The sequence below is a fragment of the Anabrus simplex genome, chromosome 2, assembly GCF_040414725.1.
Source record: "Anabrus simplex isolate iqAnaSimp1 chromosome 2, ASM4041472v1, whole genome shotgun sequence".
Lineage (NCBI taxonomy): Eukaryota > Metazoa > Arthropoda > Insecta > Orthoptera > Tettigoniidae > Anabrus > Anabrus simplex.
In genome coordinates this window covers 919,764,607-919,791,248 of record NC_090266.1, presented here as the reverse complement: position 1 = coordinate 919,791,248, position 26,642 = coordinate 919,764,607, and the positions used below count along the sequence as shown (strand labels likewise).

General features: G+C 39.7%; 1 protein-coding gene across 2 annotated transcripts in view; it reads right to left on the bottom strand.

Annotated features, from left to right (window-relative positions):
• LOC136864554 (protein Tob1) overlaps positions 1–26,642 on the bottom strand; it is a 148,611-nt gene that overhangs the window by 45,338 nt on the left and 76,631 nt on the right. Inside the window, exon 2 of one of the 2 annotated variants that reach the window (XM_067141692.2) lies at positions 24,836–25,269. The exons of the other annotated variant lie outside the window; for it this stretch is intronic. The gene's annotated coding sequence lies outside the window, so the exon portion shown is untranslated. The remainder of the gene's footprint in view (positions 1–24,835; positions 25,270–26,642) is intronic. 2 annotated transcript variants of the gene reach the window in all.

The window sequence follows — 26,642 nt, the reverse complement described above, 5'->3', positions numbered from 1 at the left end:
GTTTTGAGTTCTATCTCCAAATGTAAAATGATACCAGCAGAAGGATTCTTTAGCAGTGTATTTTTTTGGTGTTCGGGAACGTGATCTAGAATTTCTTGATCTGGAATGTGAACTCACTTGCAGTTCATTGATAGAAGCTAAAATTGAACGTATCTACATTGGCAGACGAATAAAAAAATGTTCCGTAAAAAGTCTGCTTGGACTAGGGTTCAGGCCAGGTAGAATCTGCGAAGGTTTCCGAGCTCTAATTCAGTCAATTTACTGACTTTCTCCTTGAATTCTTGAATTAGGCTTGTCTAAGTCTGTAAACGGTGTTAAGGATATTGGCCTGCACAAGAAATCTGAAATTAATTCCGCAACGTCTGCTTCTAAGGTTTCGAACACATGGTTAAATTTTGTTAATTCCGACGTTACGCCGGCTGTGATATACCCTACAGCTTCGATTTGCATTAATCACACTGTTATGTTCTTACGCCATATCGGAGGAATGTTAACCGACACGTTCAATCTCGAAACAATAAAAGTCAATCACAGAAATCAAGATAAACAAAATGAACTTCTACAGAACATTAAAAAAAGAATGATCAAATTGCCCGCTACCTACACGTTCAATTGTCTCTACATTAAGAGAGGAATTTATAGAATTCTCACAACGAAGTCTGTTTGAAAGACTTCAATTTTCAGTGCGGTAGATAGCAAGTCTGAAATGTCTCTATGAATCATCCACTGAATCCAAACAGTAAGGACATAGGCTAATCCTGGAGTGTGGCTACGGTAAAATAAACCGAACCATTGTGGCAACACGAATTAAAATGTCCATTTACTATTTCTGCAGTGAAATGCAGTGCTTGGCAGTGCGTACAGATTTCATTTAATAACCATTCACGTAATAATTCAATGGAGGTTTCATCGTGAACAGTGTTCCGAACCAACAGACTGGGCCGATGACCTAGATGATAGGCCCCTTTAAACAAGCATCATCATCATCACCATCACCACCACCACCACCAACGGACTTCTTTCCCTATTGCGGAAATGATTAAACTCGATCCTTAGTTGGACCTCTGACATCTGCAGTGCTGCGTGAGACAGCTCACCTTGGGCGTACTCTCCTAGGAACAGAACATTTTACAATAAAAAATCGAAAACTGAGCTCGCGTGCGTACGTGTGCGGGTGATCTTCAGCGTCAGAATAGAAAAAAAAATTGGCTTTGTGCTAGGTTGGATCATATTCAGGCAACAAATACGTATGCATGAAAAGAAAACAGATCATATACGACCTAGGACAAACACAAAATATCCCGTTATTGGTAACACGTCCTTCCGTTACTGCATTCCAAATGCAATTTTTTGCTATTTGCTTTACGTCGCACCGACACAGATAGGTCTTCTGGCGACGATGGGATAGGAAATGCCTAGGAATGGGAAGGAAGCGGCCGTGGTCTTAATTAAGGTACAGCCCCAGCATCTGCCTGGTGGGAAAAGAGGAAATCACGGAAAACCATCTTCAGGGCTGCCGACAGTGGAGTTCGAGCCCACTATCTCCCGATTACTGGATACTGGCCGCACTTAAGCGACTGCAGCTACCGAGCTCGGTCACCCCAAATTTAACGCAATGGAGCTTTTGCTACGAAGAAATAGATGTGCTATAATGGCGTTCATCAAACACTGGACGCACTCTACAGTCTCGTTTACCAAATAACGGTAGTTCATTTGGTTCGAAGAATATGCAACCATATAAATGTGCACCTTTCTTTTTATTTTTCTAATTCTTTCTTCGTTTTCCTTGTATTTTCTGTTTGAAGACGACACACACAGAGTTCCCAAGCCAGTGGAAATAACCAATTAAAGCTAAAATCCCCGACCAGACCGGGAATCGAACCCGGGGCCTCTTGAACCAAAGGCGAGCACGTTAACCATTTGGCCATGGAGCCGGACACCTGACCACTAGAAACGACGAACAGTTGCGGACTGTGACATAAGCAAGCTAAGCGCTGTAAGGAACCACAAACAAAACCATCGTCTGAGAGAATACCCATTTACTGGTACAATGGCGCTGTGCGCGCGTGTAATGAAATGGCCGACGTTGTGCCACTGCCTTCGTAATGTCGGACATCACGAAGGCAGTGGTTGTGCATAGACAGCACACTGCCGTGGCAGTCGACGAAACATTGCACTGAAAGATCAGTTGTTGAATTGTTGAATACGCCTCTCCAGTCTGGTCCATTTCTGCTTCTTCAAACCTCTGCCACCTTGACCGTGTACAATTTTTTTTTCTGTGCTATCGTCAGAGCTAGGGTCCCTGCATGTCGGAACCTAAGCACTATCCAAGTGCTTGGGAAACCGAACCTTAAGACTTTCTGCTCGGAGGAAAGTAGCCGACCTAAAGCTGCTATACAAAGCAGCTAATGGTCTATTTAGGTCTCCAGATTTAGCTTCCTTATTCCCCCTCCACGTCCCATCCCGTAGTACCAGAATGAAGACCCTATTCCATATTCCTTACTCCCGGCTTTCTCTCTCCCAAAGGTCACTTTTTATACGTATTCCAGCAATGTTTAATACATTATCTATCAACAAGAACCTAGACATCTTCGTAACGTTTCCTTCCTTCTGTCATGATATTTCTAATATAACTTAATTTTCCTTCTTGTTCTTTCCAGTTCTGCTCCTGTATTTACCGCAAATGTATTTTCTTTGTTAATATCGTTGTTTATGTAAATATGTATTATATATGATTGTATAGTTTTTATTGTGTATATTTGTGTCCTTTGTAAATATTTATATATTTTCATTTTAGATTCATATCTATTGTACATAGCTCGGATCTTTGTAATTCGGCGTTATGCTGTTGCTGATCCTGAATGAATAAATAAATAAATAAATAAATAAATAAATAAATAAATAAATAAATAAATAAATAAATAAATAAATAAATAAACGCGTCAGTTTTCTTGATAAGTTCCGATTCAGCACTAGGGAGCTCAGGTATCAAGAAAAGTTTCGCGTACTATAAATGAAACAACCACAGCATCGTATTTTGCAAATGAATAATAATTTGAGTCAAATAAAGGACTTTTTGAGATGCTGAATATCCTGAGATGGATTCCTTTCTGTTCCTCGCTTATTAGATTCAACACGTAGCAACAACTTACATTCTGATGATATGATTTCACAGAGCAATATATCGGACTAACATAGATCTGCATACACAACTTCCGCAGGCTGCTACAGAAAGATAAGCGGAGACAACTTTCATAGAGCCATCTGCCAGCGCATAGCTACAGTTAACTGCAGCGGCAATAAATACGCAAATAAAGGACTTAGTGAAATATTTTCTAGTGATCCTGACATGGGGACCTTCCTTTTGATGTATAACAAAGAGGCGTTAGTATTACGGTTTTCTCACAATATTGCGTTACACGATCAAATTATAGACCTATATATATAAAATATGCGTAATCATCATGGTCGCTGCAATACACCCTACTCTACATGAAGTCAAGGGAGACAAACAGCGTTCTGCCTGCTTTTAAACTCTTCTCTTCTCTACTGCATATAGTTGCCGTTAGGCAACAAATAACATTTCACCTGTATAAATGGATAAATATTGAAGACATAGGTAGTTTTACGGCACACCTTCAACTGTACAGTCAATTAAACACATAGCCCAGTGATGTCCTTCCCCCCTTTTTTTGCGTAAGACAAAAACAGCCCTACCACCAAAGATACTCCTTCCACCCCGTCAACATCCACGCGAACGAACCACATTTTATTTTACGCGGGCCCTCCCCATCACATTACCACAGGCTACAGGAGTACCTCTGGCACAACCTCAAAGACATTACCGCCCTACGGTCGTGCAAGTTGTACTTGCGCCTTGCAGTATGTACCCATGGCCAGTAGGTAGTAATATTCGGTCTTTGAATGTTGGTCTAAAAGCTTAGCGTAAAATCGTGATAAACCGTATATATATTGTAACCGTCCAGGCTTCTCCAGCCCTACTAATTTAATATAATATTTTACGCGATATCATTTGATATCAAGTTTATCCGCCATCGGCAATTATTCGTAATAACACATTTATTCAACGTCAATCATTTGTAATCAAGGCTTTTTGGAATCATATTGTATATATGATAACATCGTTTTATTATTTAAATTATTATATTACGTAGGATAGGAATTCATTATGTTGTAAATACGGTCAATATGTTGAGACAGTTGTTTTCATTTCATCTCATATTTGTGTATACGGAGGGTTATTCTTAAAGCTGGGGATTTTGCGTGACTCATGGGTTTGGGGAAGGCAGTAAACAGCGACCCGCGCGCGAGGCTTGCATACCAGCAGAGTACATCATCGCCACGCCTACTGGACTCGACAAGAGAAAAGAGAAGGGGAGATGATAATGCGATCTACGAATCAGATGTTTCGTTATATAGAGATCTGAGATGAAGCTGTTACCAAGAGTGGGGGTGAGCACGGATATATAGTGATTCTCACCACGAGAACGGGACCTAACTGATACTCCATCACTACTACTTCTACTGTGAACATCTACTTTGAACGACGTTATTTGATTTTTGAAACAGAGTGTGGTCGCTCCGCGACATAGTTATTTTTGTACAATGTGTTGTCGCTTCGATACAGTACTTAGATACGGTAATGTTATCGGATCTGCGTGAGACGAAACAAGCTTACGGCTTGTGTTATTTTCAGTAAATATTCTGGACGAAGATCTATGTTTAGTTCGAGTCCATGGAATTTTGGTACAAGTCTGTACCGTATAAATAGTATAGCTCAGTTGGATTGAGATTTCTACTAATATGGAAAAATTCATATTTCTGAATTTTCTCCTCATACGATCAACGCTGATCAGTTTTTACAAGTATAGGGCCAATGTCTAGTTTAAAGACTAGGCAAGTAGGGAGTGCTAGTCCAGATAGCCCGTACCATATCAGAGAAGGAAGGAAGGATGTCCATGGAGCAAGTTCTACATCGAGGAGGAGAGAACGAGTAACCACGGAAACCAGATGACTTCAACGGAAGCTGCAATTGGTGAGCTTCAATTAGATAAAGCAAGCAATAGTAAATTCAGTAAATTAAATTATAAATTCCTCCACGCTTTAAGGAAACTTTTCCGATTCATCTCATTTTTTTTGTATAATAAATTCATTTGTATTTTATATTGCGTTAATTTTCTTTCTTAAGCGATACTTAATGGTTAATTATTTAAAATCCTACCCCTGTGATTTAAGTATAAGTCTCTATGCTAGTAAATATAAATTTTGGTTTACAGTTTTGTTTAAAACTGTAACCCTGGCGCCCAAACATCACAGAGAAATGGGAAACCATGGAATGTTAATTGTTTCTATTTGCGTGGCAATTTGCGGGCAAGCCACAAATAGTTTATTTAATAATCATGTGTCCCAAGATAATAACTTTCATCTCCCCAAGTGTTTTGATGAGGGGTTGAACAGTTACAATATTCCACTATGGCAATCCACATCACATAAGAGTGTTAAGCTATTAGCCCCAGTTACGAATTGCTGGTACATCTAAAACACTGAGCGTATGTTTAACATTAAAGCTTGAAATTTTCTTCGCCAAACGAAACCGAAAAAATAATTCATGTAGTAGAGGGTTAAATACAGAAGAGATGTGTACACTTATATCCTCTCAGCTCACTTAAGGCACACCCCCAATGGAGGCGAGCTGCACGCATCTCCCTCCTCCCAATCTTAGATTGCTGGCAGTATCAGAAATCTATCCCGGACTTTCGAGGGCGGCAGCTAATATAACTAACCGTTACACTACGAAGGTGGCTTGTATACTACAGTATATAGAATATAAGTTAGTATTCAAAGGAACACTTACCTTCTACAAACAACTATTATTGTCACTACTGCTTCAGTGCTCAAAGGTAATTTTCTCCGATGATGCTCAACACAAATCCAGGAAATTGTTCGGCATAAAACTAACCGTCCTCATGACTGGCATTAAAATATAAAATCTCGGAATCAAAGTGGCGTAAGTTTTTTCAAATCACGTCGATCCTATAAGGGCAAATTCGTTAACAGTTGAAATGGCGTTCTTTAAAAGCAGCTCACTCTAGGATCGACGCAGAAAATGTTTTTGTAGTAGTTTGTAGCATTCAAGTGACGTCACAATATTTGCCACTCTCCCCAATTTGGCCACCGGACGCAATGAAGGTCGCGGAATGTCTCTGCTTTTAACCAGGCCGTGACGTCATAGGGGCACGCGAGCCAAGTCTCCATGAATCAGCGAATAGGACGTGGAGACTGTCACAATATTTACAAAATGCATCACATGTCTGAGCGAGAAATTCGAAGCTTTCTGCTTCCCTCAACAAATTAGTATGAATAACCATTAGTTTCACACAAATCTCCAAATTTCTAGGCAAACTGTTCATGCAGCCAAAAGGAAAGTTGCTCATGTTATAACAGTGCTATTGATGTTACGTCCCACTAACTACTTTTATAGTTTTCAGAGACGCCGAGGTGCCGGAATGTTGTCCCGCAGTAAATCTGCTGTGCCAACCGAGCTATTCAGCCCGGCAATTTCTAACTTTGAATTTTACACCACGAACTCTAAAATAAAATAAAAAAAGTCATTTCCCCATTTAGCAGAATGTTCAAATGTACTAGTTTAAACTGGATTCCGACCACTACACAAATCACGAGAGCAAGGACTTTTAGGCACTAAAATATCCGAAGTAGGCAGGCAAAATGTATTTCAAAATCGCAAAATAGGCGCTAAGAATACACCATCTCTTTAGCATTTAAAATACCGGTACTGACCATATGTGAATCATGCCACTTCGGTGTCAGCTAAAGATATTACGCCAAGGAACAAGTAAGTGGTAATCAAAAATCAGGAAAAGGTAATAATAATAATAATAATAATAATAATAATAATAATAATAATAATAATAATAATAATAATAATAATAATAATAATAATAATTCATAACATGTTACAATGGACAACCAGATATTGTTCAAAACTTTGAACAGTAAAACTCTGCCTGTTGTCGGCTAATACATTTTTAAATTGAGAAAATTACGTCACATGTCAGAACAGGTAGTTCTGCTGGGGTGAAACGTGGCGGTGGTTCTACATTTTTCCCTTCGAGAACAACAGCTATAGCCAAATCATCCTTCCAGCTGGGATTCCTCTGCATTATACTCTGAAATTTGGCACTGGTCTCATCTCCTATCGGTCCATCTCATGAATAGACCTGGGATTTTAGGCTCTAAAAAAATTAGTTTTAGGCGCCTAAAATAGGCTTTTAAAACACGTAAATAGGCTTTTAAAAGAGAAAATAGGCACTTAAAATATGTTTTAAAAATGTGTGGATAGGCAGGAAATAGAGTTTAAAACATTACAATATACACTTAACCTGTAACGTGATACTTTTTTTTTTTACTTTAACAAACGTGGTATCCCTATTCTTAACCAAAATAACTGCAAAATTAAGACGAAATAAAAAAGACATTTATCAAAAACAATATTAAAAAAGTCATGTGTCAAAAAAAGTTATGGATTATATGATATATCATTATCAGTACTGATCTAAAACCTTAATACTAAAATCACTGTACACAATTACAGCACTGTAGGCATCCAATAACGGCGTAAACGCGAATGGAGTATGAGTTTATTATTTGTGAGGAACATTCCTACAGTACTTTCATTCGTAGTTTGCTTTACAGTACATAACAATAATCTTCTCCAAATTTTCCACAGTCAGGCTGTGTCTTTTATCTGTTAAAATCATTTTGAAAGCAGAAAAAGAGCGCTCCACACTCACAGATGTTAGAGGGGCATAGGAAAATTTACCTACATTTTTCAATTCAATTTCACTTGGTATGTCTACCTTTTCCCTATCCATTACCTGATGTACCTTTTTCAGCACTGAATAACCTGGGTTCTTCTGCAGTACACTAGACCACTTGTCTCTTATTTTGTCCCCTACCTTGCCCCTAGCACTTTGTATGTTATTCTCAGCTTCCTCAATTACAGAAAATTGCTGTTTGAGATTGCTTCCTTTTTCCTCCATTTTTGTAATGGTGACTGGAAGAAATGAAAAATTTGCCTGAATATACGCAATGTCTCTCTCAACACTGGAACAGTCATTTAACAGCTCTTTAACAGACGACACACATGCAGAGTTGTCCGTTAAAGGCAAATTGTCTATCACAGTCTTGATTTCCTCAAGATGTTCTGCATAATACAGGGCAGCTTCCATCCAGGAATCCCAACGGGTGATGATTGGCTGTGGTGGAAGGGGAATAGAGGGGAGTTTCTCTCGAAAGATGGCTATTCATGATGGAGCCTTACAGAACACTTTCTTCATTGTTGAAATGAGAGTATTTACTGCAGGAAACTCGGCCCTAACTGTTTCTGCGAGTCTATGCAAGGCATGGGCCATGCAAGTAACATGAATTAAAGAAGGTTAGAAAGGTTTGAGGAGAGGTGCAGTGGCAATCATGTAGGAAGCAACATCGGAGACAAGGAGAAGGACTTTAGAATCATCAACACTCCCAGGATACAACAATTGCAACCCCTTGTTGATGAAGTACGCAATGCTTTGACTATTGACTTTCTCAATCTGTTTAGAGCAAAGAAGGTGAGCGGTAGATGCCTGATTGGGTTCCAGTTTTCCTACTATAAGGTTAGCAATGTACCTGCCCACAGAGTCGGTGGTTTCGTCCACACACAACCATATGCAGTACTCCAATATCCTCCCTGATTGACAAAATGACCTCATTGTAACAAATATCTAAGTAGTTCTTCTTTAATGTAGATCCTGATGGGATGTGCTGCTTGGTGTATTTCTCTAAAAAATCTCTGAAAACTGGATTATGCACAGCCATGGGCGCCCGCAAGGGTGGGCAAGGGGGGGCAGTTGCCCCCCCTGGAATTCTAAAGATGTTGATGTTCAATTGTTTAATATCATACCAGATTATTTCATAAATTGAAATTACTGACAGTCATCTAGCATATGTTATAACTGGAAGTTTCTGTAAACAATTTAATGTTGCTGACGTTATATTGGTTTTTATATTCAAGAAAATTGTTAATGTGCCCCCCCCCCCCCTGGAAAAGATCCTGCGGGCGCCCATGTGCACAGCATTCCAGAGGATATTTGCTGTAACTAGGGCTCTACACATATCAGCATAGGAACCATTATGGGCTGTAGGAGATATAGTTTGTGTGAGCAGAGTCTGTCTAATGTTACTTTTCATGGCTGTTTTCGCTTTGTGACTGGCAGTATCTGCATGCTGCTGAAAGTGGCATTTTTTCTCATGTGAAATCTAAAACACAATAAAGTGATGTCAATTAGAGACTAAGATGAGGAATAGAAAAGGTGAGCTATTGAATAAAATTTGTAATTTTGAACTATTTAAATTAAGCCATCATTACTCTAAAGTTAATTAAGAACAAGAACACTACAGTCCCCGGAGGGCCTTGGCTTTCAATAACGGCTGCTGCCCAGCTCATGGCCTGCAGATATTGGTTGGCGTGTGGTCAGCACGATACATCCCTCAGCCGTATTGCCTTGCCTCCGTGACCCCTGCCCACTGTAGCTTCTCAATTGTCCTCACGATGCTGGGTCAACACCGTTCCAGATCTCATAGATTTCTAAATTACTGCCGGTACTAGAAATCGAACCCTGGTCGTCTGGACTAGGTCTCTACAATTAATTAGAGGAGCCAATATAAAAACCTTAGTTTTAGATTAATATGAAATTTAAGATATATGCACATACCTGTTTCTTGCAGTACTGACAGAAAATAATCTTGCAATCAAAAGTCATCCCTGGAAATTGTACAAGCCATAGTTGTATAAGCGCACTCTTAGATGATTTCGTGTTAGGCATGATGAACTATATTCACTTAAACAAATGTTCTTTCACTGGCGACTTGACACAGAATGTCCCTTCTTACTACCTGCTCCTTGTTCTTCCTAGACAATCCCACCCCCCCCTCCCCCCTCACCCTGTCACTCGACACAGTACGTCCTTTACTACCTGCTCGTTGTTCTTTTGAGCTAATCCTCCACCTCCACCCTTCACTCACCATTCCTTTGGTGACAGTTGTCTGGGAAGAGCACATTTCTGTGAAAAACCAACCCTCTGCTGTTCTGCTCATTTCAGGGATGTCCATTGTGTGAATGTAAAAATTACAGAAGTTGGATTTTATTTTAAATGTAGAAAACAGGCATTTTTAGGCACTAACATAGTAAAATAGGCTCTAAAGGTCCAAATAGGCATTTTAGGGCGCTATAAAACTATGTTAATGTAAGGTATTTATCATGAAACGTCAACATATTTTTTAAAAAATCATGTTATTTCATAAGGAACGAAGTAGGCATTTGCCTTAAAATCCCAGGTCTACTCATGAACAATCCCTACAGCCTTCACAAGAGGTAATTCTCTCTCTTTCGCCTGCTTTATTTTGAATGGTAACTCTTCAAACTTGGAAGAAATGTACGTGAGACCTCTGAAAATCTTGGGGTTGGCCACTGCAGTTGTGCAGATTCAAGGCCGGTTCACTCCAAGCAGAATCAGAGGGCAGAAAGAACGCTGTTGTCCTTTAATTACATTTAAGTGCCTGTCTTTGGTAGGTACCTGCAAAGAATGTCTTTTTAGCGGCTATCTGGTGAAGATAACTAACGAAGTAGAGATGGGAGGAAAAATACAATTTAAAACCTTAAATATTTGTCGTTTTATGCACTTAGCATGCAAATATATTCAAAATAGGCATTAATGCACGAAATAGGCATTTATTGGCACTACGTATAAAACCCATGTATTCCCTTCAAGAATAGACTAAACCATGAGCCTACAATTTTGGGTTGGAGATAAAAATAGGCATTTATTACACAATCCTCGCCTTAATTAGCACTAGGGCCCGAATTTTTATATAATATCAAAGTGTAAAATTTGTACATAAAAACGTAAATATCAGAAAAATATGTAATTGAATAAATAATATTCATAAAGTTTAAATTTACAAAAATGTTCGTGAATTACTTTTCATATGGGTTATGGTTACGATATGAGCATTTTTTAATCCCTCCATGTTTTAGGGAAGAGTAATCGTCATTGCTTTAGTCTACCGTTCGGTTACTTCAAATTAAGGGCATATTCAAAATACTTCAGATATATAAAAATAATTCTATGCACTGTAAATGGCGGAGTGTGTCCGACCCTTGCCCGGTTTGTCCGCGCAGTCAGGTAAGAAGCGAGATGATTCTCCGTAAAAAGTTTTTACGATAGGATGGCATTCCTGACAACAGCCTCATCCGAGGAGTTAATGAGATGAAACATTAATGGCGTAATATATGGCAGTAAAAAGGGATGGGGTAAAACCCAGTGCCGGCACATAGCCTACCACCAAGGGATCCGGTCAAAGTTTAACGTCTCCATCCGACATATGCCCTCACTCCATATGAACACCTCGAAGAGGTTTGGGATTTAATGCAGGCATATGGCACGCAAATCTAGTGATTGCTGGCCACGTTGTCTGACCACCAGGAGTATTTTACACAATTTATTGTAGTAGCTAATTTCCTCATGCTCTGAAAATGAAAAATATAATAAAGTTAACATTGTTTATAAGTAAAAAAATGTTACATTCTTGGCATAATACGTAAAATATATACTATTACTAAAAGTATTTAAAACTAAATCCAGGTATAACCATACCAGAACCATGCCGTGTGGCCTCCGGAGAGGCCTGGTGCAAGTCTTTCGATTTGACACCTGATAGGTGACCTGCGCTTCGTGATGATCAAATGATTAAGACGGCATATACACCCAGTCCCCGTGCCAGGGGAATTAACCAGTTATGGTTAAATTTCCCGACCCTGTCGGGAATCAAACCCGGGACCCCTCTGACCAAAAGCCAGCATGCTAACCATTTAGCCATGGAGCCGGACGTCTACAAGTAAAGGAATGTGATATGTAATTCGGGCCCTATGCGAGTGAACACAGTCACGCGAACTCCAGTTTTAACTGGAATACGAACCATCATCTGTACTGACTAGGATTCAAACCGCGGCCATCTAGGTGAAACGCCAGCGCTTTGTTACTAGACCGTCACACTGACGGCATATTTTGTGAACATGAAACAAAGAAGTGGCAGAATTAGGGGAAGAAAGCTGGATGTGGGGTTTAGCTATAGTAACAGATTTAACGCAACATTTAAATAATGTGAATAAGGGATTGCATGGGAGAACCGGGCGAGTTGGCCGTGCGGTTAGAAGCGTGCAGCTGTGAGCTCGTATCCGGGAGATAGTGGGTTCGAACCGCACTGTCGGCAGCCCTGAAGGTGGTTTTCGGAGGTTTCCCATTTTCACACCAGGCAAATGCTGGGGCTGTACCTTAATTAAGGCCACGGCCGCTTCCTTCCCATTCCTACGCCTTTCCTGTCCCATCGTCGCCATAAGACCTATCTGTGTCGGTGCGACGTAAAGCGAATAGCAAAAAAAGAATAGCATGGGAGAGGTGTGTATAGTTGTGTTGACAGGAGTTAGAGAAGGGCATGTTCCCCACAATTTTCATGTTTTACCGAGCTTCAAGAAGCGAACCGAAAAATCAGTGCCATATGATCTGTTTATTAAGTTGATTGGGTTTGAAAACAGATTTAAAGACCTTTCTGTGAGTGCGGAGAAAATTCATTTGTTCGAAAATCCTCTTGCAGTTGACGTCGGTGTTGCACGTACGCAAATACAGGTCGAATACTCCAGCGTTTTTCTCACTTAAGGGACAAATTTGCGAAGGGAAATCGTTTTAACTTTTACAGGGCGCTTAGTAATTATGATTTTCTGGCTTTCTTAAAATTTGCGAGAAAATACCGTGCGCGTTTGCAAGTACCGTACTTACATTTGTGAACAAACATTTTCAAACATTAACTAGCAACACCGTATACACCTATTTCCTCTCGTGATTTTACTTGCTTCTGTGTTACTCGAGATCATGTGGTTGTATGACAGCTTTCCGATAGATGACAAATATGAGCACGGCATAATTTCAAGTGTCAACATTTACTTCAGTGGGAAGTGTAAGTAAACACAAATGTACTGCAAGCAGTTGATTTTTATTTCAATCCATTTTGGATAAATAAACCCCTTAACTGTCAATACACCTTGGGTCTTCTGACCCCATTTATTCCAGAACTCTGAAGTTTAAACTCCTAGAATTATGCCCTTTCAAACATTGTACTTATTGAAATATATACTCTTTTTTCGTGGTATTTCTTCAAGTGAATGTTACTCCCCACAACATTACCGTTTTTAATTTTCATCTTCGAAAGATCGTAGCTATACAGTTCTGCTCCAATTGTGTATTGAGCCTTGACATTGCTGTCAGTGGTGCAGTGGTGCCGGAACCGAGTCTGAAACCTATCTGGTAAGGCGGAACGCAGTTTGAAACCTGCTTCCCTTTGAACTGACGGAGTTTGTTTTTTAAGATTTTAATGTTTTATATCTCCCGTATAATTTCAAGGTCAAAGGTGAAGAACCTCCGTATCTAATCAAGTATTGCATCTGTACTTTCTACTTATTCTGCTTCCACAATCTCTGGAATGTTTGATGTTGAATATCAGTACAAACTTCGAAGCGTGGTAGAAATTTTCATTTTCAAATCAAATGAAGATATTACTAGCTGTTTTGAGTTATATCGTTCCTTTGTTTATTTTTGTTGTATAGCCTACCTTGGTCCTGCTTCTGCGTGTTTATCAGCTTTGTAAAAATTCAAGTTTAATAAACAGCGAATGTCCATTTTACGAATATGAAGACCTTATTCAGTTATTTTAAGAAATGGACGGACTATGTCGAATGCGGAGAATCTACCGATAATAATAATAATAATAATAATAATAATAATAATAATAATAATAATAATAATAATAATAATAATAATAATAATAATAATAATAATAATAGCTACGTTAACGTAAGTCAGATGGCAGTATTAGTTCGATGAATTTAATTATTCAGCAACTGAAAGGGAATGTTTATGTTGAAAATCAGAAAACTTCTTGAATGGCTACCCGTAGCTAGTCAGTGAAGATCAGAAAATTCGTTGTAAGGCATTTTCGAACAGTCTGGAAATGGGTTTGGGCGTTGAAAAAGACTCAGGTCTCCATACCTCAAAAGTGATCGAACACTCGTGTTACCTGTTATATATCATGAAAGCGGAACCGCAAACAGTGAGGAAGAAAACTTTTTAACATAAAAAAATCAAAGGCACACACAACAGTTTCAGATAAAGTTAAACTTGCAAAGAAGTATCAAATAGCACATCTAAATGGTCAACAACTTAGTAAGTAGCTTGCAAATGCCAATAAGCTTCTTGTACAGCATGCAGTGTAGCAGAAAATTGCATGTAATATAATAAATACCCTGATTTAATAATCTCCAGCTAGCCAATGGACTGGACATGGGTATGGGCCTCCTGAGTCACACATCATCCATTACTACAATTAATTTAATGGCGTTATTTTTCTTTCGTGTGACCAAAATCCCTTCCAAATAAGCCAATACATTCACGTTTATCTTTAATATTGTCATTTAACGAGTGAGTTAAACCTATTTGTTACCACTGCAACCCTGGTAATAAGCGAATGAAGACTTTTTGCTAGGGGCTTTACGTCGCACCGACACAGATAGGTCTTATGGCGACGATGGGATAGGAACGAGCTAGGAGTTGAAAGGAAGCTGCCGTGGCCTTAAGGTACAGCCCCAGCATTTGCCTGGTGTGAAAATGGGAAACCACGGAAAACCATTTTCAGGGCTGCCGATAGTGGGATTCGAACCTACTATCTCCCCGAATGAAGACTAGGCTGAGGAAGAAACAATAAGAAAAGTAGATGTAAATGTCCCACAAACAAGGATAGGTAAGGAAATCAGCAATGCGAAACCTTCAAAAGGTTCTAAATTAGGATATTTCGCAAAAGATAATAATAATAATAATAATAATAATAATAATAATAATAATAATAATAATAATGGCTTTACGTCCCACTAACTACTTTTTCGATATTCAGAGACGCCGAGGTGCGGGAATTTAGTCCCGTACGAGTTTTTACGTGCCAATAAATATACCGACACGAGGCTGGCGTATTTGAGCACCTTCAGATACCACTGGAGTGAGCCAGGATCGGGGTCAGAAGGCCAGAGCCGCACAGCGCGGCAATTTCACACAAAAGGTGAGCGTTAATAGAGCGAAACTGCTGATAATAGAATCAGTCTTAACCTTGGACCTAAATTCAGCACAATCATGGGGATCTATGTGGCCACCAAGTACTGGCGATAGCTATGGTTTTTCTTTAACGTCGCATTAACTCTTAGTTTTCGGTAACGCAAGGATTGGGAAGAGAGCTGCCGTGGCCTTAATCAAGGATCAAGCCTAGCATTTTCCTGGTGTGAAAATGGGAAACCACCGAGAGAGTTGGCCGTGCACAGCTGTGAGGTTGCATTCGGGAGATAGAGTTCGAACCCCACTGTCGCCAGCCCTGAAGATGGTTTTCCGTGGCTGTACGTTAAGGCCAGGGCCGCTTCCCTCCTATTCCTAGGCCTTTCCTAACCCATCGCTGCCATAAGAACTATCCGCAAGTTGTAATGAGAAATAACAGAAAACAGCAGGCTATTTATTGGATGAAATTTGAGCCTTCAGGACGTTAACGACAACAGTTTGTTTAGACATACGATAATGGGACCTCCCGTTCTCCCAAGTTTCTCTGGCAATGGATGAGCACTGGACTGGGACGTAATATGAGGAGTAAATTAAGTCTGTCTTGGGGGCATGGAACCCAGAGTCTTCTCCAAACTCAACAGAAGAAAAACCAAACCCCAAGGCACTACAGCCCTTGAAGGGCCTTAGCCTGCTCAGCCCGAAGTCCTGCAGATTACGAGATGCCGTGTGGTCAGCACGACGAATCCTCTCGGCCATTATTCTTGGCTTTCGAGACCGGGGCCGCTATCCTACCGTCAGATAGCTCCTCAATTCTAATCACGTAGGCTGAGTGGACCTCGAACCCGCCCTCAGGTCCAGGTAAAAATCCCTGATCTGGCGGGAATCGAACCTGGGGCCTCCGGGTAAGAGGCAGGCACGCTACCCCTATACAACGGGGTCGGCAAACTCAACAGAAGAGTCCAGATTTTTTTGCAATATCCTAAAAATATGCAACACAAACATCGAGATATATTCTAATTACGTAATACGAAAACTGCACTCGACAGTTAAAAATTGTAAATATTTATTCAAAAATAATTTACGATTAATTCTATACAAACTACACATCTGAATATGATAGTTTTTGGTGCAATTCTCAAGTTAAGGCATGAAAGACAACGTACAGTGTCTCCGACAATGTGGACACGAGGGTAATGTGATTGTAGCAACTCTAGGCAAACATGCATAAACATTTATTTTTACGGTACAACCATTTGCAATGTATTTACATTAAATTATAGATGAGAGGTGCTCACGCTGGGCAGGCGATGAGCGTATGCTACTCAACCACAGGCTGTGAAGGTTGGGCGAAGTTCTCCCGTCACTCTAGATCACTGCGGCGATACCAGAGTTTGAAATGGAGGTAGAAAATAATGAAAGAAAGGACAGAAATCCAAGTCATTTTCAATTTACGTTGTAAGAAATAAGTTATTTACGTTCAGTGCAGTTGATGTATTTTGACCGGATACAAGAAAGAAGCCTACACAACCTCAAACATTTTTGTAATGTACGCAATGAATTACAAATTTCACTATTGAATTATAAGAGTTGCTTTAGAAGCATTTCTAAAATAATACAGAGTTAAGGTGGATAAGCTGTGGCTTGTGGTTGCTTGGATTCAAATTATCTGATAAACTCAAACAATCCAATCATGCTTACCGGGAATAACATCAGTTAGGTTATTTATTTGAAGACATACATTTACATTGTTGTAGTACTTTAATCTCGGACAGTAAATATCTATACCCCCACCCGATATGAAACTCCCTCGCGTTTGGAGGCTAGCTGTTATCATCGGACGCCTGGTAAGTTTTAAGTACTATTTTCAAATTCAGTGCACAGGGAAATTCAAACAACACAGCAACACTGCAAAATCTAGCAGTAAACTTCAATTATGTAAATATATTACTTTTCGCTGAATTAATAATAGGAATTTTACATTTTCAGAAATGAGAATACTGTCATTCCCATCGAAGGAATTTCAAATCGTACCTTGTACGCTCAAACCATGTACCTTTCTAAAACATAAAACAAAAATTATAACGTGATAGTTTTCTTTGAATGTATAACTATAAGAAAATAAAACTGACTGTTTACATCCAGCGCAGTATAAATCAAACAGGAATATCTTGAAAAGAAATGTTATTTGATTTACGTTCCACTAACTACTATTATGGTTTTCGGAGACGCCGAGGTGCCAGAATTTAGTCATGCAGGAGATCTTTTATGTGCCAGTAAATCTACCGACACGAGGCTGACGTAATTAAGCACCTTCAAATACCACCGGACTGAGCCAGGATCGAAGCTGCCAAATTGGGGTCAGAAGGCCAGCGCCTCAACCGTTTTGAGCCACTCAACCCGGCTATCTTGAAAAGGTCAGCTTTCTTGCGATTCTAGCCGCTTATTTTCTTAATTACTGTACCCCATTCAGCATTTCGCTGAGTAGCGGAGGAGAGCAAAATGCGCTCGCTAGCCCGGCCGCACTGGGCTAGCCTCAGCGGGCGTCCAGCTGAGCACCTCTGTTACAGACATACAGAAAAAGAAAACTGTTTCAAGGTAGAAGCAATGATAGAAGAAATTATAATATATATATATATATATATTGTACCATTACGTTACATTAGCGGCCGTAAATGTCACGGAAACAGCGGACAAATATGGCGCACAATAGCTTCAGGTAATGTGCAAGTACAGAGTAGAGATCTGGTAAATCGATATCGGCCGGCCGCAAGGAAAAAGAATCTCAAGAATTAAATAATGATGGACTAAAAAATTTGAATGAAACCGATTCTTGACTACCTTGAGAAGGAGTTACGAGTTGAAAAGAAGCAGCACGACTTACGGAGGGATATAAAAGGATCAACGCAACGTTAAATACTAAAGTATTAATATACAAACAGCAGTGAAGACTACATCTGGAAGAATATCGGCAGAAAAGGCGTAGATTTGAAGGAAATATTCGTTACTGTAACACCTAAACTCAGAAACGAAAGGAAACTTCAGCCGAGTTATACATTGCCGAAAGTAGTATTATAACGGCAAATCCTTGCTAAGGAAATCATAATTTATTGTTTCCAGGAGGGAGACAATATCTGTTTAAGCGAAAGAAATAGCAAGAAGTAGGCCAAATTAGAGAAATCTCTAAATTTGAAAGAAAGAATATTCTCGAGCAATACGAGATTCTGAAAACATTACATATTGAGTAGCCTACTATTCACCAGTACACTATGAATTCTACTATGTATTTGTTCTTTTATAATTGCATGAGAACTGGTGACAAGATGGACTCAGCTTAAACAGATGGAAATGGTCGCTCAAGACTAAATAGCTCAAGCCAAGATCCCGAGCCGGAGCCGCAGATGACGTAATCTTTGGATCGCAGGGGCTGCCTACTCCAAGATGCCGTAGTCCAGGGGAGATCCAGCAGCAAAATCCCGTTACGAGATAAGTATTATGAGTTGCATCGTAATGAATTTCAAATCAATTGATGAAAAATATTTATATGTGTACAGGAGTGCTAGATGTAAGAGATGAAGTGCCAATGAAAGGATATATGAATATAAATGCCAATTATTAGCCGATGAAATGTGCCAATTTATGCTATATAACTATGGTGCTAATGTGATAATTTTAAGGTTAATGGAAACTAGATCTGATTGAGCATTTGTGCATGTTTAGTGCCAATCCATACGAGTAGACCGTGAAACGATTAACCAATTTTGGCAGTAGCAAATGCAGGCAAGTTATAAGACGTAACCTAAAACTTCAGGTCAATACGTGTACCAATCATGGCCAGTACGATAGTTGTATTGTAAGGAAGTGTTTGAAATATTACGAAGTTGCAGTGTATGAGAGAATAATCAGGTTATTAAGTATTGCTACCGTAACACAGAGGTTATTTAAGTGGAATTGAACGAAGATATTTTTAAATATGGAGGTATATATATATATATATATATATATATATATATATATATATATATATATATATGAAGGAAATAGAATGTTAATGTGGCAAGTTGTAATTAGAGTGAGGAGATATGTTTCTTTTCGTTGCTTAAGAATGGGATAGATGATTGAATTGCGAATTCCTGTGTTACATATTATATTTATATCTGGTCTAGCACTGCAAGTGAAGGATTTAGGCCATGTTGAGTTGCATGTATGTCTCGAGTCAAGCATAATGTGTCTCGTAACTTTCAGCGGAAGATATTGAATAGGTTACGTGTTTGTTATACATTACGTAATATATATTCAGGAGTAGAGTGGAGTCTCGCACATTTGCATATTGGAAGGTCAGCGCGTTAACGCTGATATGAAATACGGTTTACTTTGACTAAGCATTGGCACAGCGAAGAGATATTTGAGAATACGTAAATTTAATTGGCACATGACTAGGAATGCATGGCACGAATTTCGCAAGTTAGACCGACGTACTATCATAGCTATGGCACTCTGTAGTAAGATTATTTGGTTTATTTTGTACATATGGTGATGTACTGTTTTAATTTATTCATTTTGGGTTATGATAGGAATATTAATAACTGTATGGGTGTTTTGAACCCAAATTTAAACATGGTAATGCTTATCTCGTAACGTGGTGAGTCACAAACAAGAATCCAAACATGTATCCAAGTAAATTTTGGTCAAACAGACCGAAAAGAAAGATGAAACATAATTGATGCCCCAAAGAAAAACCCAAACAATATTAAAAGGAAGATATTCCACTCCTCCTTGGATTAATAAAGTTATGGTCCCTATTTTTCCCCTTATATCAATTTAAACATGGAAGATATGGTATATTTTTGATAATTAACGAAAATTTAAGCAAATACGATGATAATTTCAAGATTTTTCAAATATGTTTTAATTCGAAAGTCAAGTATTTCAGACTGATACTTGTAATTCCACACGATTTTTCCTTTCTTTATTGCCGATGGATGAATATTATTCAATTTATTATACATTAGCATGCTAATAAACTAGATATAGTTTTGACTTTGCGTTTCTATTCCTTAAGTAACTAGTAGTACATAGTAGTATGGTAATATACGGATCTATTGAATTAATTTTTGCTAAATACTAGGTGATTAAATAATTTCCTTCACGTTTGGATACAGAATGACTAGTTGAACGGACAGATACTCTTCAACGGAATCTACGATTTGTCTAATGCATGTGGGAATATAATGAAGCGAATTTACCCTGAGAAGCGTATATGCACCATGTTGTAGTAGCTCGTGTTCATAAATTAAATCTCAGTTCAGAGTCTAGGTATAATTTACGACCCGATGCTTTCAATTTTGTGGCCGGAGCAATATTTAAACATGTATATATTCAGTTAATGATCCAACGCGGCGTAATAGTGGAAGCCACCGCGGGATCATTAATAAACAAAAGGTGTATTAAAATTTGGTCGCCCACCATGGCGCAACAGCATAAGACAAAGGCATCGGGAAGGGTTGCAAAATTTTAATAGGTGCAATATATATATACACGTAACATACACGCAATTTAAGATATATAATCACTAATTCAACATGTCACAGTTTCGTCTATGGTAACAGTCAATACAGCACATCCAAATGACCTGTAGGGGTCAGGGAAGATGTCACAATAGGAACAAATCGTTTTCTCCTCACACAGAAATCTTTGTACAGGACTATGACACTGGTAATTACGGCCATGGTGTCTCTCGAAGATGTGCCGAGAGGGAGTGCCTACGACGACATTAGGAGAGTATTATGCCATGGAGAAGTTTATATAGAAATTACAGATCAGCAATCATTTTCCTCTCAGATAGCTGTAGAGGGCCGAAATGTGCTTCAAATTCAAAGAGGAACATCCTTTTGAGTATAACCAGCTCTTAATCCTAGAATTCTGATGAACCACCGCTGAATGAACTGAATCTGATCAATATGGCCTCGCTGGCAAGAGCACCAAACAACTGAGCTATATTCTCGAGTTTGACGAACTAGAGACTTGAAAATCCACAGTCTGTTTCCAGTCATTCAACCGGGTCAGGATTGGAATTAATGAAGCCCCCACCTAGCGGCGAGGATAGGAATTGTGCCGGCTGCCGAAGCCCGTCGCACTCCTCTGAGGCAATGATTAATGAATGCCAGATGAAATAAAATGATTTTGGAGTGTGTTGCTGGAATGATATGACAGAAAACCAGAGTACCCGGAGAAAAACCTGTCCCGCCTCCGCTTTTTCCAGCACAAATCTCATATGGAGTGACCGGGATTTGAACCACGGAACCCAGCATTGAGAGGCCGGCGCGCTGTCGCCTGAGGCACGGAGGTCGAATTAGAAACTTGCACAAAATAATTAGAGCAGTGTTGCTGAGGCCATATTTCCCATCTTTCAATAGATACTCCACGAGAGTAGGAAGTAAGAATGGGATCAATCTACCTGTGGTAGGTTAGACCGACTTTCATATCATTTTGCTGATACCGCTGCCCAAGTCGATCAAGTCCAATCTGAAGGTTGCAGAGCAGATGCCATCAACTGAATACGGCATTAAATGATTTCAAATCGTCAGTAATTTTTTTTAATGTCCAAAACATTGAGCAATATTATTGGCGAGAAGTTTTGAACAATTACTGTCCCATACGAGATCCGTGTGGAACTACAGATACAGGTGTAAATGTCTGGGATAACCGACCAGAATATCTTACCGCAAGCGAGGGTCCTGAAAGACAGCTACGGAACCAGTCCCACATCTGTCCGAAAATACCAAATCCCATTAATTTGGCTAAACGATGCCTATGGCTGACCTTGTCAAAGCTTTGCTAAAATCAATATAAATGGTATATAAATGGTTTCAAACTTATCGAGCACAAAATGCTGAAAGGAGAGAATGTTTTTAACAGTAGATTTTCCATGTTGAAATCCATGTCTCTATGCAATGATATGTTTAAACAATCGTTTAATTATATCAAGAACCAGAACTTTAAAAACATTACCAAGTGCTGACTGGATAATCACAGATTGATAAAATCTCACTATCATCTCTATAGACTTAAAAATGGGAACAACAAAGCCGCTCTTAAACTGATGGGAAAATTCCTTTGGATATCATAAAACAACACACACAAGAATGGGGACCAGTTCGTTGCAGAAATATCGAAGAACACCAGTGGAATGACATTAGGCCCACAACCCTTCAATGGGTCCAAGGAAGATAATTTTTGTTGTTATGCATACAGTAACACCACAGTCTAATATAGTAGAATGTGGTAGTAAATATAACTTCCGGAACCGGAGAACATTATGCGAGAAAAATGAAGAGAATGTTGCAGAGAGCTCACTTATCAGGACAGGATACTAAAATTATCTCCCAATTTACGTAATTGAGGAGGGGAAAATTGATGTTGGAAGTATTTTGTAAAGCTCCAGAAAATCTTCCATGTTAGAAAAGCAGCTTGATTTGTTCTGGATGATTTCTGACAAGAGATAGCGTTAAAAATGCTGCAAAGTTTGGGCTGGGAAGACTTGGAAGAAAGCAGACGAGCTGTTCGAATAAGTGGTATGTTCCGAGCTGTCAGTGGAGAGATGGCATGGAATGACATTAGTAGACGAATAGGTTTTGAGTGGTGTCTTTGAAAGTAGGAAAGATCACAATATGAAGATAAAGTTGGAATTCAGTGGACAAATTGGGGCAAATATTCGTTTATAGGAAGGGGAGTTAGGGATTGGAGTAACTTGCCAAGAGAGATGTTCAAAAAATTTCCAAATTATCTGAAATTATTATAAAAAGTACTAGGAAAACAACAGATAGGGAATCTGCCACCTGGGTGACTGGCCTAAATGCAGATCGGTACTGATTGCTTGTATACTTCAAATTAACGTGCTCCACGTATTTTGCATGGCATTCAGACGCCACACTTACGTTCCTCGCGCACTCTGCTGAAGGCATAATAGTGTCCAGTAAAGGTTGCTTGTATCCTTTACACATACAGTCTTTAAAATAACCAAGATTTTAAGATTGAGTGTGAGCCATTTTGGAAATGGAGAGGAATAAATTCTTTTCATGTGAGTATAGCAAAGAGTAATGTTTCTTAATTCTTAGCAAAATTCCACAAATACAGAGTCAGTATCTCTATTATTAACATTCCCAGTCAATGAAACTTTCAAAAGCTATTTTTTATGTCTTTATAATTTCAGGCATTAAAATTAGGGACCAAAAGTAGCCTGTTCCGAGGTGAGGGAAAGTCAGCATTTGTGAGCGAAATTTATAGCAGGATGATAGTTTCCTTCAGGCAGAGGGAGATCCACAGAATGCACCACTGTAAGACCAGGACAGGAACTAAATACCAATTCAAGACCAAGTCCAGACGAAGTGCAGTTGCACATCCGATTCTTAACTGTACTAATTTGATGTAGATTCAATGTGGCTACCGAATCCCACAATGCTCTGGCAGAAGAACTGAGAACATTGGGGTTAGCATCATATGCAGGTGGACTGAAATCTTTCATGCCAGAGAGTACATCGGGTCCTCATAGTACACAAGTCACCGATTTAATATTCAACAGTTAACCGAAGAAAATTATTAAAAGTGAAAATACAATTTTCTGAAATATTTTATGTACGCCTCTACAATATTAATAGTGTGTTTTAAAATCTTCAAACATACGCCCTGAAATGAAGTTGCTTTCTCCCTGGCAGGAAAGAAATGCTGCCAGTGTATTCCACAAGAGACTGCTTCCACAACCTTGTCTGATAACAGAGTAAGACAAAGTAGGTTGTTTGGGTGGAACAAAGGAACAACAGAAACTTTTTTTTCTGGCATTCAAACTGACATGGATAAACAAAGCTTCATTCACCAGAATACTGGAGACAATTTCAGAGCCTTGTGGGCAATTTTTGACAGCAACTCGGTCGCAACCACTTTGCTTAATACTAGTTAATTCACTTCTGTCCTTTCGAAAAACAGTATAATCATGAAGTCCCAGCTCAGGAGGAAATGGAGGGATCCGGGATCCACACCAGTCTCTAATTGCTTTGGTATGATTAATATAAATGTCAGTGTTGTTTGACAAGAAAAAAATGAAAATCTATAACCTGTTTTCCAGTGAGTGACCGGGTCAGGGATGGAATGAATGAAGCCCCAATCTTGCGGCAAAGTTAGGAATTGTGCCAGCTGCCGAGGCCTGTCACACTCCTCTGGGGTAATGATTAATGACTGACAGATGAAATGATAATTGAGAGAGTTTCTGGAATGACAGATGACAGAAAACTGGTGTACCCGGAGAAAAACCTATCCCGCCTCTTTTTCTAGCACAAATCTCACATCGAGTGACCGGGATTTGAACCACGGAACCCAGCGGTGAGAGGCCGGCGCGCTGCCGCCTGAGCCACGGAGGCTTTTTGATTGCTACGAATAATGAAGTAATATTCAAGTCATCATGCTATACAATACTGATCAATTATAATTGGTGTAAAATCAATTTTAATACTAATTACAAAGTACTATAATAATAAAGTTTTAATTTAAAAATAGAGGTTTATCTTCTGTTAAAACAATTTGGTATTTTTGCAATCTGCTTGAAACAGACAACTCACCTTTTCACAAAATTCTTCTACTAGTTGTGACTAGTCTACGCAGCTGGCAGTGGTAGCTCTATGATGGTGGTCCAGACAGCGCGAAGAAGGGTGTGGTGTTCCCCGAAACAGAACGAGTTGTAATTGATGATGCACTTGTGGAAGATGCGGAGATAAACTTCTAGCAGCTACATCGTCCTCCTCCTCCTCAACACTCCTTCACCACAGCTGCACGACTTGGCCGGGGTTCCACTCCAGTGCCATATCACAGTGGTTACAAGACTTGCGACTGGAGTGGTGCACAGCTGCTGACAGCCACTCTTCACAAGTTAGAGTAAAAAATGGAAATCAAGAGTCCTCTGCACCGTAAAAAACTGCAGCTTGCACTTTTGTGTAAATCTGGAGAACTTCACTTTCAAAACCTCCAAAGATGACTGCCCCTGGAGAAACTCCAGCTGCAAAAAAACAAAGGAATCAAGACGATTGTTGGCAGAATGAAGCGTGGTGATTCAGAAAATCTGAACGATCTACTTTGAGAAGGGGACAGCCACCGTGGAGGAGTGCGTGCTCGACTTGTGCACGACTCCCAGATACTAAGTGACTACCTAGCTAGTACCCGGTGTAACATCCTTCACTGTCCGCTGTGTATTACATAACTGTCAAATTCTACCTGGAGTTGAGTGGGCACTGTTTCCCCCCACCCCACTTTCCTCCATATCCCTGCAAAACAAATGTCGAGATAATTCTTTATTTCCACCAATCCCAATAATTGCAATTTTGCACTAGTATGCGGGCTGTGAACTGAGACCGTTCCTGTCACGATTGAAGTAACTGTGGTAATGTGAATTTTCTTTGTTTTTTGTTTGTTAAGAAGGAAGCCAGTTTCTTCAGTGTCAACACAGTTAATACAACACTAAAAGTAGTCTGATATTTTAAGGGTATGTTATAATGTGTCCGCCTCTGTGGTGTAGTGATTAGCGTCATTAGCTGCCACCCCTGGAGGCCCGGGTTCGATTCCCGGCTCTGCCATCATATTTGAAAAAGTGGTACGAGGGCTGGAACGGGGTCCACTCAGCCTCGGGTGGTCAACTGAGTACAGGGTTTTCAATTCCCACCTCAGCCATCCTCGAAGTGGTTTCCCGTGGTTTTCCACTCTTCCTCCAGGCAAATGCCGGGATGGAACTTAACTAAAGGCCACGGCCGCTTCCTTCCCTCTTCCGATCTTCCCATGCACCCACAAGGCCCCTGTTCAGCAGAGCTGTTGGTCTTTCTTCCCAGTTGTATTCCCCGACCCAATGTCACGTTCTAGGACACTGCACTCGAAGCGGTAGAGGTGGGATCCCTCGTTGTGTCCGGGCAGAAACCAACTCCGGAGGGTAAACGGATTAAGAAAGAATATTTTAATATTCTCCCTTACGTATTTCGACAAACAAACTCTGAAGTACTTTCGACAAACATTTTTAACAGATGAGTGCGTTCCACTTCTTATCACTCACACCCCCTCACACGCTACAGCGGCCGTACAATAGCCTACTTTCAGAATTGATACAAAGCATTCCATGACTGAGGGCTAAGGCCAGCTAATCATTCTATTAGGAGTTAATGTAATGATCAAGTTCTAAAACCAGTTCATGAAACTAAATTATGTTCATAGCACAGCACTATTAATTATGACCATTTGTTCTGGCCGCTTTATTAATTTTGTATGCACCGTTTACTCATTGGTGCGCTGGAAAAGATGTAAATACCTAACTTCGCTTTTCTTTAACGTACTGGCCCTTTGATTCAGAGAGCCCCAGGTTCAATCCCCGGCCGGATCGATGATTTT